The following is an 18,610-nucleotide window of genomic DNA, read 5'->3' as shown; positions in this document are numbered from 1 at the left end:
TCTATGGGTTTGAGCAAAACACTGCCAACCCCCATCTAGAAAGAAATGTTTGAACACCTAGTATGTTGTCATGCTTGAAAAGTACTTACACATTTCCCAGAACATGACAAAAAAATCAGTAAATGTTGCCCTCATGATTGCATACATGGTACTGTGCTATGTTACTGAGGAGCTCACAGTATTTGAGGAAAGAGAGTCATTGACCAAATAAACAAGAACAAATACAACCAGAAAAATACATGCAAGACACACACAAAGCAACATAGGGAAGGATTGGATCCTACTTTGGAGAAGTGGGAGAAGTAAGGGAAGGTTTCCTAAGGATGATATTATCTAAGCTGAACTAGAAAACATCAATAAGGGCTCAGTGATGCGGGCTTGGCCACTCCAGACAGAAGAAAGGGCCTGTTCAAATCCCAGAAATTTGAAAGAATCAGGTCCCTTTGGGGAGCTCCAATGATGCAGAATCGTGCTGGGGAGAGATAGAGTAGGAAATAATGCTGGCAAGGAAGTCAGAGCCAAGCCATGATCTCCAGCCTTCCATCCCTTACAATGTGTGTGATTCTAAAACTCCCCACTTGCATCTTCTATTGACCACATCATTAACTGGTCAGACTTCATCTTGACCTTGCATGGTAGATGCTTATAACCTGTTGCTGGGCCTCGGGAGCCTGGCCTGGAGCTGGTGCCAACTTCTTCATTACCTTTAAAATTGGGATAGATGAGTTTCTGCCTTCACTCTGCATGAGATTGTTTCATGCAATTGTGGAAGCAAGGATGGGAGTAAGAAACAATGCTGTCAACCTCCTTCAAGGTGTGATGACTTGCCCTCTACCCACTGGAGTAAGTTCAGTTGGAAGCACCCTCCTCCTCTTCTGTCTGTCAGCATTACTCAAAAGGTCCCATGCTTGCTCTACCTCTATCCTTGCTTTCTGCTTTCTGATCGAACACCTGAGAAGATCCTCTTTCTCCACAATTGGCTAATTTCTATTCAAGTTTCTGTTTAAAATTTTATTTCTAATTTGGGGTTGGTAGATGCAAACTATTACACATAGAATGGATAAGCAACAAGGTCCCACTGTATAGCACAGGGAACTATATCCAATCTCCTGGGATAAACCATAATGGAAAAGAATATTTTCAAAAATGTCTATATGTGTAAAACTGAGTCATTTTGCTGTACAGCAGAGATTGGTACAACCTTGTAAATCAACTCTACTTCAGTTTAGAAATAGTCAATATAAAAAGCCTACAAAAGTATATATAATAAATATGAAAAAAAAATTAAAATAACAAAATGAACTTCTCTATACTCAGTACACAGCTTAAGATGTGGAATGTTCCCTGAGTCTTAGATGCCCTTGGGAGTAAGCCATGAATATAAGTCCAACGATTATACCTAAATACTGTGCTGGTGGTCCTGACCAGCATGGACGGCAAGACAATGAAAAAAATGTATAAAGATTGCACAGGAAAAAACAAAAATTGTATTATTAACACAGATAATATGATTCTTTACATAGAAAATCTTTTAAAAAATCAAAAGATAGTTTTTTAGAATTAAAAATGTTAGCAAGTTTTCTGAATACAAAATCAATATGCAGAAGTGAGTTGAATTTCATATACAGAGTTTGAAGATATAATTTTTAAATCTAAAATTTATAATAGTCAAACACACACACACACACCCCATCTATATCTATCTATCTAAGCACATAAAACATAAAACACCTAGGAAAAAGTCCAATAAACTTTATGCAAGCCCATTATGGTAAAAATTATAAAAATCTTTTGAAAGATATTAAAGACCTAACAGAAGGAGTAGAGAGACTCAATATTATAAAGATGTTGGACATCTCCCCAGATTGAGCTATAGCTGTAATGTAATTCCAATGAAAATGTCAATATGGTACTTCATAGAACTTGACAACCTAAAACCCCAAATCTAACTGGAAGTGCTAAGGTCAATTATAGTCAAGACAAAGAAGAAAAGTGGGTTGCATGGCCTTTCCTCTGCAGGTATCATGAATTACTGTAAAGTTAGAGTAATTAAGCATTGGTGACATTAGGCATAGGCAAATTGACAACCATCAGAATAAAGGGCTCACCAACAGCCCAGGCAAATATGGAAACCTGATTTATGGGGAATCTGGTGTTGCAAATCAGTGCAGAAAGGAGAGACTTCTCAAAAAATGGTGCTGGGACTCTGGGTTATCAATAGGGAGGAAAATAAATTGAACCCCTAAATCACCCTATACACAAAAATCAATTCCAAGTGGATTAAAGACTTAAATATGAAAGGTGAAACTATAAAACATTTAGAAGACATCATAGGAATAAACCTGTAAGCTTCTAGGCAAGAAAAGACTTCTTAAACAAGACACGAGATGTGCAAACATAAAGGCAGTGACACAAGTAACTGACAGCACTAGAGTTTTGCAACTTGAGAATTGCATGGACTCTGCTACTCCCTGGGCAAGCATGTGACACCTAGGAGACAGGCTGGGAAGAGGGCTTCTGGGAAGCACATAAACTGCTTCCAGTATGTGGAGATTGTGAAAGCTATTATGCTTTGTTATAAAACAATTAATCAACACTTATGAATGATTAAATAGAGAAATAGTTTGACAGTTTGCACTGACCTTAAAGGAGGGTATTTTAGTTGTGTCATAGTAGGAAGAACATTATATTCTTTTTTGAGTCTACAAATATTTACAGAAATTTAATTAACACAGAAGACTAATTGAGATTAGATTAGATCACAACTCCAATATTTACAAGTTGATGCACTGGCATTCATACTATGGACCCATCTAGTATATATGTAAATTCATCAATTACTTCATCAAAACTGATCTTCTTTGAATATTTGTGTTCAGCACCCAGTATAGCTAGATTTCCTACCTTTGCTTTAGTTGATAGTATATTTTCTATTACTTTTAATTTTTAAAAATTTATTTCACAGATGATTTATATATACAAATAGGAAAAATCTTAAAGGTAAGGATAAATTTGGCAAAAATGTATCAATAATAAATTCTAGAAATTGCAATACTGTCTGTGCCTATTGGGATTGATTCTAAAAGCTTGAAAATGTTTCTGCAGTCAAAAATTTTCCAGTGGAATAACTTCACCTGACAATTTATTATAAATTTCAGCATATTTAGTAAACATTTCAAAAGTATTATTTTGCAAATATCAGAGAAATGACTGAATGGTAGAAGACATTGAGATCTTTTCATCCATTGCTTTATTAGTGTCAGGTCTTGGTGAGAATAAGGGAGCCATTCAAACATTGTTCCATACATTTTTTCTGGTAAAGTGAGACCAGCATCTTTCATCCTTTCTCCTGGCATTCTTCTTTAAAATTTGACTCTTTTTCCTATGTAAATGTTCCTAACTTGCAATGATTTTCTATTCTAATCATGTTCATCTAAAACTTCACACCAAAAGGAAAAGATAACTCAGAAAAGAAAATCTCATACAGCTGTCATTGATTATTTAAAATCTACTGCTCAAATACAAGAATATGTATTAAAGCACAGGGTATTAGAGGTATAAACTGCTCCCAACACTAGCTTGAAAAACTTCAAAACATTAACATCTTATTCTCTTAACAAATGCATGTAATTGAGTTTATGTTTTAGGGAGTTCACTGTACAAACGAGAGTTCTCCAAATTGACTTCCACATACTTTTATTTTTACTTTATTAAAAGATAGCTAACAAAAATATCCTGCTATGAAACTTACATATGTTATTGAAAACCTGCACTAAGCATAGTAATTTTTAGAACTTAGACCAACAAAATCTTTTTTTTTTCAAGGAGGAGTATTGTGTCACTAATCTTGTAGAGGTGCTGGCATTTGGTGACACGAAAAAACAAATGAACTTTAGTTTGTTTCATCGTTCTTATAAATTCTTTGTATATTGTATGTCACTTTATGTTTTGTCCGTTGATAGACCACTTCCACTGCCCAAGCTTGGTTCACCAGTTTACATAACGTTAAACAAAATAACCTTAAGATATACAGATATTTGTATATTGAATTTTTACCTATTTAATTCAATGTACGTGGTGGATCTTTCATTTAAAGCCCTGTTTTGGAATTCTTCACTTCTAGTGAGATTGAACCAAAAGCAGAATGTCAACTTTGCCATCTCAAAATTTCGTAAGGATAAAAAAGTCCCAAATCATGTACAATATCCACGATAAATCATTTTCAACTCAGATATAAAAAGAATATAGAGTATGAAGAAAAGAAGAAAGTGACTTTTGTGTTTTGTTTTGTTATTGTTTTAAAGACAAATCCACAAAGATCTGACTCCTCCACTGGCTTCAGTAGAAGGCTTTCATGTTTTCAGTACAGCCCTGGGGCTCTGCAGATTCTCACAGGGAAGAGCTGTCTTTGTGCTCACTCACCCTTCAGATTTTTCACTTTCACCTATGCTTTTGACCTCTGCAAATTCCTTACTTCCTTGCCAACTGAGACAGTGATTAAAATCATTTTCAAAATATTTTTCTGTCTTATTCAGCTTTCAAGATGTTTGCATTTGAAGAGTAATTCAGGGTATCTAATCAGCCATCCTTCTGGACATAGACGGCTTCTAAAGAATGTTTTTTCTTCACTTCCTCTAGCATGACTCTCTGATGTCCCTAACTGGATCTTATCCCTGTGGTTTATGTTCTCATAACTCTGCACACTTCCCCTTTCATAACAGGTCCTTATAATATTTGTCTCTCTTCCTCAACAAACCATCAGTTTCCTGAAGCTTCTCTGCATTGTTTCTGTAATGTCCCCAAAGCTTCACCCAGGTACACTCTAGTTACCCCTTTCTTTCTTTCCATACTCAATCCTCCTTTCTCAATCCTTTCTTTCTTTCTTTATTCCTTCAGCAAATATTTAATGAGGTCCAACTGATCTTACTTAAATAAGCAGCTAAAATATAATTTCCTAAGTGTTATGGTATGAGAATTATAAGGTGATATGGATGGGGGGTTATACTTAATTGATAAATTTAGGGAAGACCCACCAAAGAAGTTGTAACTTTCACACAGCAATTACCCACTCATTAACACTCCTTTTTCTACCTTTCTCCCTTCCCTGTCTCACTGTCCCCTCTCTCTCCCTAACACTCTCTGGAATCATCTCCCAAAGAAACCACCTGCACCAAACCCTTGCCTCAGGCTCTGCTTTTAAAGGAAAAAAATGGGGACACTGATGGACCATCATTCCAGTTGTCTCCTGTCTCTCTCTCTGTAGTGTGATTTTTAGTTTCAGATCTTGCTACTACCTTCATCATGTTCACCAAGTTTTTCAAAGTAAATTTCTGAGAGAGAATCTTATTTTCCCCAATCCTCTTTCCTAGACCAGACTCTTCTTTCAATCAGCAGAAACCTACAGATTGGCTGTTTCTGGGTAAGGCACAGGTGTCCACCCCAGTTCAATCCATTGTGGTTAGCTGCAGAGGGACACAGAGGGCTGCCCTCAATAGAATCTACTGGAAGAGAAATGAGAGTGGCAGACACTCTGAAAATGTAGTGTGGATGGTATTCTTTCAAAAGTACTGCTCAGGAGGTACTATCATTCCCACTGTCAGATGAGAAAACTGAGGCTCAAAGGTTAGGTGATCAACTCAAGATTTTACACACTAATGGTGATATCTGGGCTTACATCTGGAACTTTCTAACCCCAGAGTTCTTTTTGTTATACTGCAATGTATCTCCAGCCTGAAAGGCCCAGAGTCAGATTAAATACAAAACCAATATTCCTCTTTTAATTTAATTGTAATATGTGAAAAAGTAAATTATTTCCTGAAATGAGCTCATGCCTGTCCTTTACCTTTTTTATTTTGAAAGCGTATCTATAAGAGAAAAGCCAAAATATATAGGCAACAAATTACATCTTTGTAGTGGAAACAGAAAGGTTGAGGGCTAAGTGGTGGGTAGGGGATAGTTTGTCTTAAAGTAAAAAAGTCACAGGTAATTGGTGATATAGTTGGGATCTTAACAGGAGATATTATAGTTGGAAGAGCCTATAGATCCAAAGCCTCTCTCACTCAGAGAGGACATTTCACCACATCACTATGAAAGCTTGTAAGCAAAAAGTGTATCTATAAGGTTCCCTGTTGACCAAATATCTATTTTTGCTATGTGAAGCAATGACCCTTCAAAAATACACACAGTACCCGGCAGGGCATTTACTGTTTCAAGTGGAAAGAGAGTGTATTGCCTCAATGTAATAGAAGATCCCAGTAGGGTAGATAAAACTTCAGATTTTCCTACAGTCAGGATCAAATAACATCATCAAGATTCAGTTCTTCTATCTTCTAGCTCTGCCTTTGATTGGTAAGATTTTAGTCTCTATCAGATGGAAGCAACCATTTCAGTCCCCAACCCCTCTCAGGTTTCACATCTATAGAATCAGAACAAAAGCCTGTTTCCTAGGAGCTTCAGCACAAATCTCAGTGAATACCATTGACTCTGAGGGGATGACTTGCTCATCCTTAAACTAATCACTGTGATAGGAGAAACTGGGTTGCCTGATAGGCTACACCTGATTCCCTGGCTTGGGTACAGTGTTAGATTTACCTAAAACACTTCAATGAAGGGTGACAGGAGATTGGAACCCCTAACAAAATCAAGGTCCTTTTATCACAAGAAAAGAGTAAACTCTGAATGACCCCCCAATATATGCACACACACATACAAACAGCAAACATCCCTTACACACCCTACATTATCCTCACAAAGAAAGCTGCAGTTCTAATGTTCAGAAGCTTGTTGGACTTTAGCTATCCTCAGATATTAAAACTAATTAATGGGTTGACAGATCCCATAGGTGGAATTTAAAATCCAAGTGTTCAACAAAACAAGGCAAACCTGGATTTTTCTTTTAATGCCAATCTAGCAAACTCCTACTCATTCCAGAATCCTAGTTTACTTGCTACCTTCTCTGTGAAACATCCCCTCATTCTTCACTTAAGGTCTTTGCATTTCGTAATTATAGTGGCCATTTATAGTGCTACAAAGAAAGTTATTACATAATGACAAAAGTTCAAGTCAACAGGAAGATGTAAAAATTTGAAATTAATGTGCACCCAACATTAGAGCACCTAAGTATATAAAGTAGATATTAACACATATGAAGGCAGAAAGTAACAGCAATACAATAACAATAAGAGACTTAAATAATTTGCTTTCAAAAATGCATAGAACACCAAGAGAGAAAATAGAGAGTGAATTTGAACAATGAGCTATATCAAATGAACCTAATAAACATATACTGTTGGGAAATTTCCACCCAACAGCAGAATACCAGCACACCTCAGAGATATTGCAGGTTTGGTTCCAGACCACCACAATAAAGCAAATATTGCAATAAAGGGAGTCACAGGAATTTTTTGGTTTCCCAAAGCATACAAACAATATTTTTACACTACATTGTAGTCAATTGAGTGTGCATTAACATTATGTCTAAAAACACATGTGTAGCTTAATTAAAAAATACTTTATTGCTAAAAAGTGCTAACCATCATTTCAGCAAGTCATAATATTTTTCCTGGTGGAGGGCCTTGCCTCAGTGTTGATGGGTGCTGACTGATCAGGGTGTTGGTACTATAGGTTAGGGAGACTGTGGCAATTTCCTAAACTAAGACAACAATAAAAGTTGCAGCATCAATTGACTCTTCCTTTCACTTGAACACTTCAAGGCCATTATCGGGTTACTAATTGGCCTACTTTCAATATTGTTGTGTCTCAGGGAATAGGGAGACCCAACAAGAGGGAGAGAGACAGGGAAACAGCCAGTTGGTGAGCAGTCAGAACACGCACAACATTTATCAAGCTCACTGTCTAATATGGGTGCATTTCTTGGCACCCCCCAAAATTACAATAATAACATCAAAGATTACTAACCACAGATCACAGTAACAAATATAATAATAATGAAAGAGTCTGAAATATTGTAAAAGTTATCAAAAAGGGACATAGAGACTCTAGGTAAGCAAATACTGTTAGAAAAATCATACCAATAGACCTGCTTGATGAAGAGTTGCCACAAACACTCAATTTGTAAAAAACACAATGCCTGCAAAAACAATAAAATGAGATGTGCCTCTACACATTCTTCTCAAGAACACATGAAATGTTCTACAGGATAGACCACATATTAGGCCACAAAATAAGTCTTAACAAATTTTAAAAGATCAGAATTATACCAAGTATCTTTTTGACAATAATCAAATGAAACTAAAAATCAATAACAGTAAGAAAATAAGAAAATTCATAAATATGTGTTAACTACACAACATATTCTTGACCAAAGAGGTCAAGAGGAAAATTTTTAAAATTTTTAAAAGGGAATTTAAGAAATATCTCAAGATGAATGAAAATGAAAACACAACATTCTAAAACGTACGGGATTCAGGAAAAGAAGTATTAAGAGGGAAGTTTATAGTTTATAGTGATGAACACCTACAGTTAAAAACAAGAAAGATCGTAAATAAACAACCTAACTTGACATCTCAAGGAACCAGAAAAAGAGGACCAAACTAAGCCCAAAAATAGCAGAAGAGAGGAAATAATGAAGATTAAAACAGAAATAAGTGAAACAGAAAAGATAAAAACAATTTAAATAATCAACAAAACTAAGAGTTTGTTTCTTAAAAAGATAAGCAAAATCCACAAACCCTTAGCCAGGGTTCCATATGTACTCCTGTTCTTTGTCTTATTGATTTCTGTATGATCACACTTGCTCAGGGCTGGGCGCAAATGAAGTTGACACACAAATTTATTAAGTGAATTGAATGAGGCACAACAACCAGCATAGCACAGACATGTTGTAAGCGTTCAAACTACCAAATGCATTAAGCACAGATTTCTCTGGAACAAAAAGCCCTGACAGTTTATTGGTGCAAATCTAATTATATTTATTTAATTCGACATGCAATGATGAAGTAGCTACATCAGTAGTCAAACCTCAGGCATCTTTTTACCTAACGTTGTCTGTCTATCTCCACAGCCAAAGAGAATGGTTCCGAGAGATTCTCCTTAGAGAAGTGCATAGGCAGCTGTGCATGCTTTATTTTGATTTATTTTGCCTTCAAAGACCCATTTGTGACTGATTTCTCACTTCAGTGAGGTTGCCAATGAGTGTGTACAGGATAATATTGAGCCCAGGATTTCCTACCTGAGGTCACATATATAGCAAAATGCTTAAAAACATGGTCATTGTCATGACACACACCCAGGCTAAGTCCTGACATTTCTATACATTAGTAAATGCACACAGCCTTTGTGGCCCTGGGGTTGTTACTTGTCATCCTTGACCTCTAATTTATTTACGTGTAAAGAGAGGAAAATAATCATACATAAGTCATGTGGTGTAGTGAAAATTAAGGAAAAGAGCATTTCTAAAACCTCTAAACTGGGCTTAATGAAATTCACCCTTCATTTCAATTCTTTCAGCTTTTTATGAAGTACTTCGTTACATGCCAAGCACTCTGCCGAGTGTTGTAATAAAACAAAGATGAGCAAGATACACACATTCTTCCCTCAAAGAACTTACAGCCTTGTAGAGAATAAAATATATGCTAAAGAAGGAAGAAAAGAAGAAAGCTAGGAATGCACACAACGTGAAACAAAATAAAGTAAAAGAAACTTGAGGAAGATTATCAAGTGAAATTTTCTTAGGTTAAATGGAAACTTGATGTATATGCCTTTTGCAAAGTTTTTTCTTCCCTTTGTCATATTTAGTATAAAATCAAAAAAACAAGCTTCTGATCCTAGCACATATGTCTGTCCAATATTTGCCCTGATAGCCCGGCTTGCCTCATCTCTTACGATAGCCTAACTCTCCCTTTCAACAGTGAAAACATTGACATTGTTACATCATGACTTTGCTCATGCCATTCCACCTCCCTGGAGCTCCTTCCTGCCCCTCTTTTCCAGATGGGAAATTCCTCCTCATTTCCCAAGCCTCAGCTCAGCCATGATCTTCTCCACCCTCTCCAACATGAGTTCCAAGCCCCTTCTCTGGGCTTCCAGGGCACATTGATTAGAATTCCGGCAAAGCACTCAACTTTGTCCATATTTATGTATGTACTTGTCTCTCCAACTGGATTATAAGATCTTCCAGAGCAGTGCCTAGGGCTGGTTCATTTTCACATCCCTGGAACCTAACATATGGGCTGGTGATAGTTGGTCCAAAGGAACCTTGGTGACACTGGCTGTCTGAACTTTTCCAATGGCAAGTTTGGTCTGGCTGCCTGATTTTAGTCAAGCCCCAGGTTTTGCCCAGGCTTGGGTGATGCCACAGATCTTACTGCCCACTTTCAGGAACAGATGTTCGATTCTGTTACCCCCACAAGAGAGACGAAACTCTGGGAACGGAGTCACACTCAAGCACCAGAGGAGGAATCCACCATGTTGAAGCATTTATTTGTTTGGAGAAAGTGTGTGGCCAATATTTTCCATAGCCAGGTTGGAGAGTCTCTTTGGGACATTGAACTGAGAGCTGTGGCAGCTTGCTTGGAAGGCAGTAAAGGAAAATGTTATTAATTAATGATATCCTCTTTCCACCAGCAGAAGTGTGGCATTTGGAGTCAGACAGATGGGAATTTAATTTTTATTTCAGGCTTCACCTGTGTGACCTTGAAAAAGTTACTTTTCTAAGCCTCAGTATTATCTTCATCTCTGAAACAGGAATAATTGTACTTTTCCAAGAGGGTTGCTGTGAGGAATCATGGATAGACTACAGTGTAGAGTATATAGCATCTATAGTATTTAGAGTATATTATCTGACTTCACACACAGGGTTTTTACTCAATGGCAGCAGTTGTTATTGACATAAACCTGCTTATAACACTAGTCACTTGAGTCAGTCAGGGCATCTTCTGTGCTGGAATCACATATTTCTGTGCAACCAACTCCCTCTTTTCAATACTCTATCACTTTCCAAAACAAAACTGCCTTGACATAGTAATACTTTTCAAAATGACCATGTCATTACATGGGGGCTCCTTGAGATTGGCAAACCCCAACATTCTAAACCCTAACTTCAAGCAGGATACTTCTGGGAAGCTCTCAGCAAATGGCTAACGTCAGGCAGCAGTGAAGTTCTAGAATTTTCCACGTGATGATGACACTTCTTGACTTTCCATCCTCGGCATGTATACCCACTGTTCCTATAATGTCTTCCAGGCTCCTTAACATGGTTTATAATGCCCTTTACATTGCAATCCCTAGGACTTTGTATAATTGTCTCCTCCACCTGGAGCTTTACCACTTGCTCAGCTTAACTCTCATCCTTCAGTTATCTGCCATTATGACCACCTCATGGAGTCTTCACCAGCCCCACTGTTGGCCAGAGCTCAGTGTGATTGTTTTCTCAATACTCATCACTCTTTATATTACCTCTGGATTATAAATCCCCAAATGTGCAGTTTTTTCTAAAATCTCTGGATCGAAAGGGGATAACACAAATGAATACAGAGAAGGACTGTGCCTGTTTCCAAAGCCATGATCTCTGGCAGACGCATACTAAATGTGCCATCAACAGTGGTTGAATAGATGAATGAACATGGTTGGCAATCGCCCTTTGAGCACATCCCCTGGGAGCCATGTGGTGGGCTGGAGAGAACTCTGGATTTGGGGTCAGTGCGCCTAGTTGGAAATATCAGCTCTGCTACCTCTTCCCTGGGTAACAACAGTGAAGTTACTTACTGTATAAATCATAGTCTCCTCATTTATGTAATGGGAACAAAATCCCCCCCCCCCCCGCTTCATAGGTTTGCTGTCAGAATAAATGAATAAAAAACAAACAAACAAAATAATCAAAGGACCTTACACAGAGCAGGTATTTTGCCCATGATGGTGGGTCTTACTGAGATTCAAACTTGTGTTTGTGTTCAATGTGCATCTGGAAATGTGTATCTCTATGTGTGTGTGTGAGTACCTGTATTTGTCATACCAGAGAGGTCAGAATATGCTTGTAACACAATCAAATGTGGGTGCAGGAGTTTTCAGACTTTAGAGGATTGTTTAAATATTGCTCCTCTCAGCTCCATAGCTCAGTCTTGCTGCTAATGGGTTATTCACAGCGCGGGTCTTACTTTTCCCTGGTTTGATCTGAGCCACTCCCCTTGTGTTCCAGACACCAACACTAATAAAGGGAAAAAAATCCAACTTAATTAACCTAATCATATCCATGCATACAGAAAGTAGGTATTCTTGTTTTTCTCTTAATTTCCTTTGTCCTCCCCACCCCAGGCTTTTGCCTCATTTTTGTAGCTATTTTATTCAAAGTTAAAACTACAGACTCTAGGTGAATAGTAAGATTTTTTTTGTTCTTTCCTGAAAGTCATGAATGCTTGTCAAGCAAAAATTGTTAGTGTTACATTATTTTCTTGGCACCAAATTGACGTTTACTGACAGATCTAGGGTAGGGCAGTGCTGGTTCTGTGGCGAGGAGATTTGGGCTGCTTTCTCTGAGAGAACGTAGTAAAGGAGGCACATGACATTTGTCAGTTTTGTGAAACAGGCCCCTGTGGGTCACCTCACTCACCTGTGCATTTTCATTTGAAGGTATTCATTTCAATCTGTTCAATATCTGTAACTATTGAGTCCTTGACATGTTGACTTTATCTGTCCCTTGGTGCCTGATACCACAGGAGGAAAAAATGACTGTAGTGAACTATATTTAAGTTCCCTGCATAGTGGCTGTGGGGTCCTTAGGCACCAGCCCTGCACCCTTGTTTCTTAATCTGCATAAATGTGTATAAAAACGTCACCCTGGCCGCTAAAACTCCTGACCCAAGATAAGTGCATAACTAACTTTGGTTTCCTTTCTATTTCCTTCTGGATCTATGCTGTCTTTTCCTGAAGCACTCCCACCTGTCCACCCCCTCCTGGGTACCCTCTGAGTTGGTAGTAATGGATCCACCTGTGAGGAGCTAGGGTACTTATCTCTAAACTCCCAACCCTTGTTGGATAGGGGTGCTGCTGTAGGGTGCTCTGCAGGTGGCCTCAATGATCGCCCACCTGGAGAAAGCCTCAGGTGAACAAGCAGAGAGATGCAGGTGTTTGAGGAAGGATGCTGTCAGTCTTCAAGAGACCCTGTCCACCTGAGCTGCAGGTGAGCACAGTGTGGGCCAGGGAGTGTGGGTGGGACATCTGCAGCTTCTGGCTGCTGCTATGTGTACCCCAGGTTGGCAGGGATCAGGAACTGTGAATAAGAAGTGATGGGTACAGAACAGAGAGCACAAGGCATGATGCTAAGAGGCAAGAGGGTAGTAGACACTCAGAAAATGTGAGTTAGACTAGGCGACCTAAGCAGTAAGCACCGATCTATAACTTTCCCTGCCAAGGTGCATGGAGCCACCGTGCAGCCCTACACAGAGTCCACCTGCAGTGTCAGTGTGGTGAGATCAAAAACAACTTTTCATGATGTCTGTGAGATTCTGTCTTTTCCGCCAACTCATTTCATTCTTAAGCTATCCAACCTCTACTTCCTTAAACCAACTGGAGTGAGTCTTTGTTCCTTGCCAACAAAAAAGCTCCAGCTCAAGACCTCATTAAGTCTGCAACCCAACCGCATGTAAACCAGAGCCTCAGGCTTTGTCATAAATGCTGGCCAGTGTTCTGCCAGGCAGCATGGTAGGGACCATGCACACTCTGGAGTCAGACCACCTGGTTTAATTTCTAACTCACTTACTTTTTTCTGTGTGACTTTGGCAAGTTACTTAACCTCTTTGTGCCTCGGTTTTCTTATCTCTAAAATGGGAATAATTGTAACTACCTTATTGCATCATTCTGAAAACTTAATGAGTTAATACAAGAACACTAGCACAGAATAGCTCTTAGTAAGTGACAGCTAGTTTTATCACTTGACTTAATTGCAATCTTGACACTCCTCTTGCCGCCTATGTGTTCAGACACAGGCCCAAAGGACCCAGGGCAACAAAGCAGGAGAGAGTAGCCACACTGGTGTAAGGCATGCACCCACAAGGGAAGTCTGCAGTGTGGGCCATTGCAGCAGAGCCCTGTAGCAGCAGAGCCTAGCTTGTAGGAATGACAGGCATTAATCCCTGCCACATACCCCAAATCAAGCATACAGTGATTTTTGTTCCAAAACCTTACTGAAAAAAGGGGTGAGATTCTTACTCTAATTTTTTGAACATATCAATGGATAAGAGGAAGAACTTGAAGAGTTGATGAACTTGAAAGTTGGTGTTTTTCCAAGATTTAATGCCTCAAGTATAATCTAGGGACTTCCCTGGCGGTCCAGTGGTTGAGACTCCGCACTTCCGCTGCAGGGGACACAGGCTCACTCCCTGGTCGGGGACCTAAGATCCAACCATGCCGTGTGGCGTGGACAAAAAAATAATAATAATTAAACAAAATTTAAAAAGTAAATCTAAGGAATAGTCAAGGAGGTAACAGTCTCACTGCAGCAGGAGACCACTTTGATACTTAAGAGTCTCTTAGCAGAGACTTTTGTTATTCCAGATCCTTGGGGTTTCTTTGCACATAAACGAGGGCCAGTCAAGCTGGGATAGACTCATTCTCTGCTTCGGGACACCTTGCGTATATGCAGCTGGGAGCTTAACTAAGTCGCTTCACGGGAACATATTAGAGGTAGACCTAAGAGTCTGCTCAGTGAGAACCCCAAGCAGCCCCTCCATAAAGCAGGGGTACTATGGGGCTGACACCTCTGGCAAGTGGGAACTGGCTGGCACTGTGTCACCAAGTTCAGAGACAGGATCCTATTAAGCTTCTCGACTTTTCTAGTCTCTGTTTACAGCCAGCACTGCCCCTTAAGTTTCAAAAGGATAGAAATCATGTCCCTGAGACTGGAACTCTGCCCTGTTTCTTGGTCTCCTCTGCTAGACTGTGATGCTCCTTAGGCCTGAGACAGATCCCGGCCCCTCTCTCCCCCACTGGTTTATGGCCCCTGAAGGCTGAGACAGAACTGAGCTGGGAAAGTAGTTGGTGCTCAAAAACTATTTGGTGCGTGTAGACACAGATGAAAGAATATGATAAAACTTCTCCAGGGGCATTCACACACGCGGCCCCCCCCCATCCTCCCACCTGTAACACTCTCTCAACACTTCGTTGCCTATTGAAACTATTAATGCTTTAGATCCCAACAAATATATAACCTCTCAGAGGAGTGAACCCAGGCTGGCCAATTAGCTAAGACCCCTTGTTATACTTTGATGCTGAACTCTGCAGCCTGTCACGATGGTTATTCATTAGTCAATTGTGTGATTATATTTTATATCACCATCCCCTTTCCCCCACTATAAGATTCATTATGGCTAGAAAAACATCAGTTTTGCTCACCATAGTCTCTTAAGTGTCCAGCACAGTGACTGGAACATAGAAAAATCGGAAAACAACATTTTCTAAGTCAATGAATAAATGAACAAATATAAAGACTGCACGCAAAAAATATGTTTACTGCAACCCTGAGTCATAAAATGATTAAAAAGCCAACAGTCAGCTTTTATAGATCCAACGTTGGCCAAAACCCAACTGGAGGAGAAATGGTTTAGGAAATACAGAAAAACTTTCCAATCATCTTTGTTAAGGAGATTTTTTAGCCAGACAATTATGTTCCCTTGTTCTCCTTTCAGCAAACAGGTTTCAGAAGGGAGGTGCATTTCCAAGATGTTTGCCAATTTTATAGATGGATTTTTTTCTAGATCTGATGAGTGAATTCTGAGTTTTTAAAAAAGAAAAAGTGGTTCAAATAGAGAGAGTTTTAGCCCACTGAAGCATTTGTTTATTGTGACATTTTTTCTTAATTGCTTTGAGAAGAATAAAGACTTTTATCATATAATTGGAGTGATGTACCCCATCAGTGTCATATGGGTGTCAATCGTAAATGTACCTGCAAGCTTTTTGAGATGGGACTCAAAATCCTCATTGTTTCCTTTATTTTTATTATTATTTTTTATGTAGCATGAACCAAATTGCCCACTTCCCCCATACACATGTTATTTTGAAGCACTGTCCATGCTCAGCACAAATTCCATATATTAACTGCAATGTTCATATAACACACCAATACAGGGGTCACTGATCTCTCTGCAAAGAGAAGTTCAAATACCAAAATGGTCTTCTTTAGGGGATGGAAAAGGCATTTTCATGCATACATTTGGCATTACATAGAAACTACCTTCCCCAAGCATATACATTTTTCTCTCTTTTTTTCATCTTATTTATGTTATTCTGAGGGACTTGGATTCATCGATTTTTACTAATCTATGCCAGTGTTTTCCAACTGGTGCTTTATCTAAAGTAATGTCTTATCTCCTTTTTTGACAGGCTTCATGGTAAAGCCAGAGATTCAGTGAAAACCATTCATTCATCCCTTTGTTTAGCTGTTCGTTCATTCATCTGTTTGTTCAAATATTTGTTCATGTAGTCAAGAAAACTTGATTTAAAACCTACCACTTGTCAGGTATGGTGCCAGGCTTAGCATAGTGGTATCATGGCTCAAGATGTCCTTCATTTAACCTGGATGACATTGATGGAGGTCTTCCTCACACAGTTGGCAGACACTGTGGTCCTTGTAGGGTTGGTCATTACCTCAATGCATCTCTCCTTTTTATACCAAAGCCTTGCATTAGGGATGCAGAAATGAATAAACTGGATGGTCTGACATCGAGTGGAAAAGGCAGGCAAGTCAACAGTCACAGCTCAATGTGACATGTGTGAAGATGGGGCTGAGCGTAGGTGTGTGTGTGTGAGAGTGTAGGTAAAGGGCACCCCTCCCACGCTGAGGATGTAGGGGTGGAAAAGGAAGGTAACATCTGAACTCAGCATCGTCAGACAAGTATGAGTGAATGTGGTGAAGGGAGAAAAAAGGGAATTTAAGACAGGGGATCAGGTATATCTGGATTTCCACAAGTTTGTTTTTTTTTTTAAGATATTTATTCAGCATCATGATCAGACTATTGCATTTAGCAATCAACAGCATGGATGCAAAAAAACACAAAAAAACAAAAAAAAACTACACTAAAACCCTGTGTTGGAATGCTGTACACTTTCCCCAGAACAGAAACTAAAATAACCTGTTATACAATTAGTCACAAATACAGTTCTTGAGGTTTTTTTACCCATATACATGACTATTGTCTAAAGCATGTCTTCCTTGTATCAGCTAGGCCCTGCCACCACTGTGCTTGGCTGAGTTCACAAATCTGTTGCAACCTGTGGCTTCCTTGTCACTTCTTGGCTCTCCTCTCCTGCTAAGCTTTGTTTCCTGGCAGTAATTAAAACCTTCTGCCACTCCCATAGCTGCTGCTGCTGCTGGAACTGCAATAGCCTCCTTGGTTTTGTGGTTTGGCAAAGTATTGGCCTCCACCACCATAGGGGCCAGAACCTCTGCTTCCAAAGTTTCCTCCTTTCATGGGTCCAAAATTTGAAGATAGATTGTTGTAATTGCCAAAATCATTGTAGCTTCTGACACCTCCAAAATTACTTCCACTACCACTACCAAAGCTGTCTCTGCCTCCTCCATTGTTATAGCTGTCATAGACTCTGCTCCTTCCATAGCCACTGCCCTGGTTTCCATAACCCTGTCCATCACTTCCATAGCCTCTGTTTCCTCCAGAGTAACCAGGGCCACCTCCTCTATAACCACCATCATTACCAAATCCATTATAGCCATCCCCACTGCCACCATATCCACCTTCATCACAGCTGCCACCAAAGCCACCTTGACCACCGAAGTCTCCTTCACAACCAAAGTTGTCATTCCCACCAAAATCACCTCAGTGAACACCACCAAAGTTTCCAGAACCACTTCGACCTCTTTGGCTAGATGAAGCACTAGCCATCTCTTGCTTTGAAAGGGCTTTCCTTACTTCACAGTTATGGCCATTCACTGTGCGGTATTTCTGAATGACAATCTTGTCTATAGAGTCATGGTCATCAAAAGTTATGAAAGCAAATCTTCTCTTTTTGCCACTGCCTTGGTCTGTCATGATTTCAATCACTTCAATTTTTCCCAAATGTTCAAAATAATCTCTTAGGTGTTGTTCTTCAGTGTCTTCTTTAATGCCACCAGCAAAAATCTTTTTCACTGTTAAGTGGGCACAAGGTCTTTGAGAATCTTCTCTTGAGATGGCCCTCTTTGGTTCCACAACTCTTCCATCCACCTTGTGTGGCCTTGCATTCATGGTTGCGTCTACCTCCTTCACAATGGCATATGTGACAAACCCAAAGCCTCTGGAGTGCTTGGTGTTTGAATCCCTCATTACCACATGGTCTATGAGCATTCCCCTTTGCTCAAAATGGCTCCTCAGACTCTCACTTGTTGTTCCAAAGCTGAAAACTCTGATGAAGAGCTTCCACAGCTGTTGGGACTCTTTGGGAGACTCTGACTTAGACATGACAGCGGTAGACGGGGGAGACTTTAACGATGTTTACTTGGTGGCATCCACAGGCAGAAAGCAGAGCACTATTCCTTTAAGAAGTAACATTGCTGCCCTGGATCCATCATGTCCCTCGATGCCAGGTCTTAAAAGCCCCAGTTCTTTCTTTCCTTTTAGGGGCTTAGTCAAGTAGAATGCTTGGCGAGGACTGAAAGTCAATTCTA

General features: G+C 39.4%; 1 pseudogene; it reads right to left on the bottom strand.

The window, feature by feature from the left end:
- Positions 1 to 17,282: 17,282 nt before the first annotated feature.
- LOC113618701 (heterogeneous nuclear ribonucleoprotein A1 pseudogene) lies at positions 17,283 to 18,404 on the bottom strand (annotated as a pseudogene).
- Positions 18,405 to 18,610: the final 206 nt, after the last annotated feature.

The sequence above is a fragment of the Aethalodelphis obliquidens genome, unplaced genomic scaffold, assembly GCF_003676395.1.
Source record: "Aethalodelphis obliquidens isolate GAN/ISIS:26980383/991018 unplaced genomic scaffold, ASM367639v1 scaffold6, whole genome shotgun sequence".
In the NCBI taxonomy this organism is placed as follows: Eukaryota; Metazoa; Chordata; class Mammalia; order Artiodactyla; family Delphinidae; genus Aethalodelphis; species Aethalodelphis obliquidens.
Note: the sequence above shows the minus strand (reverse complement) of the source record. Positions and strands in the feature narration are given on the sequence as shown.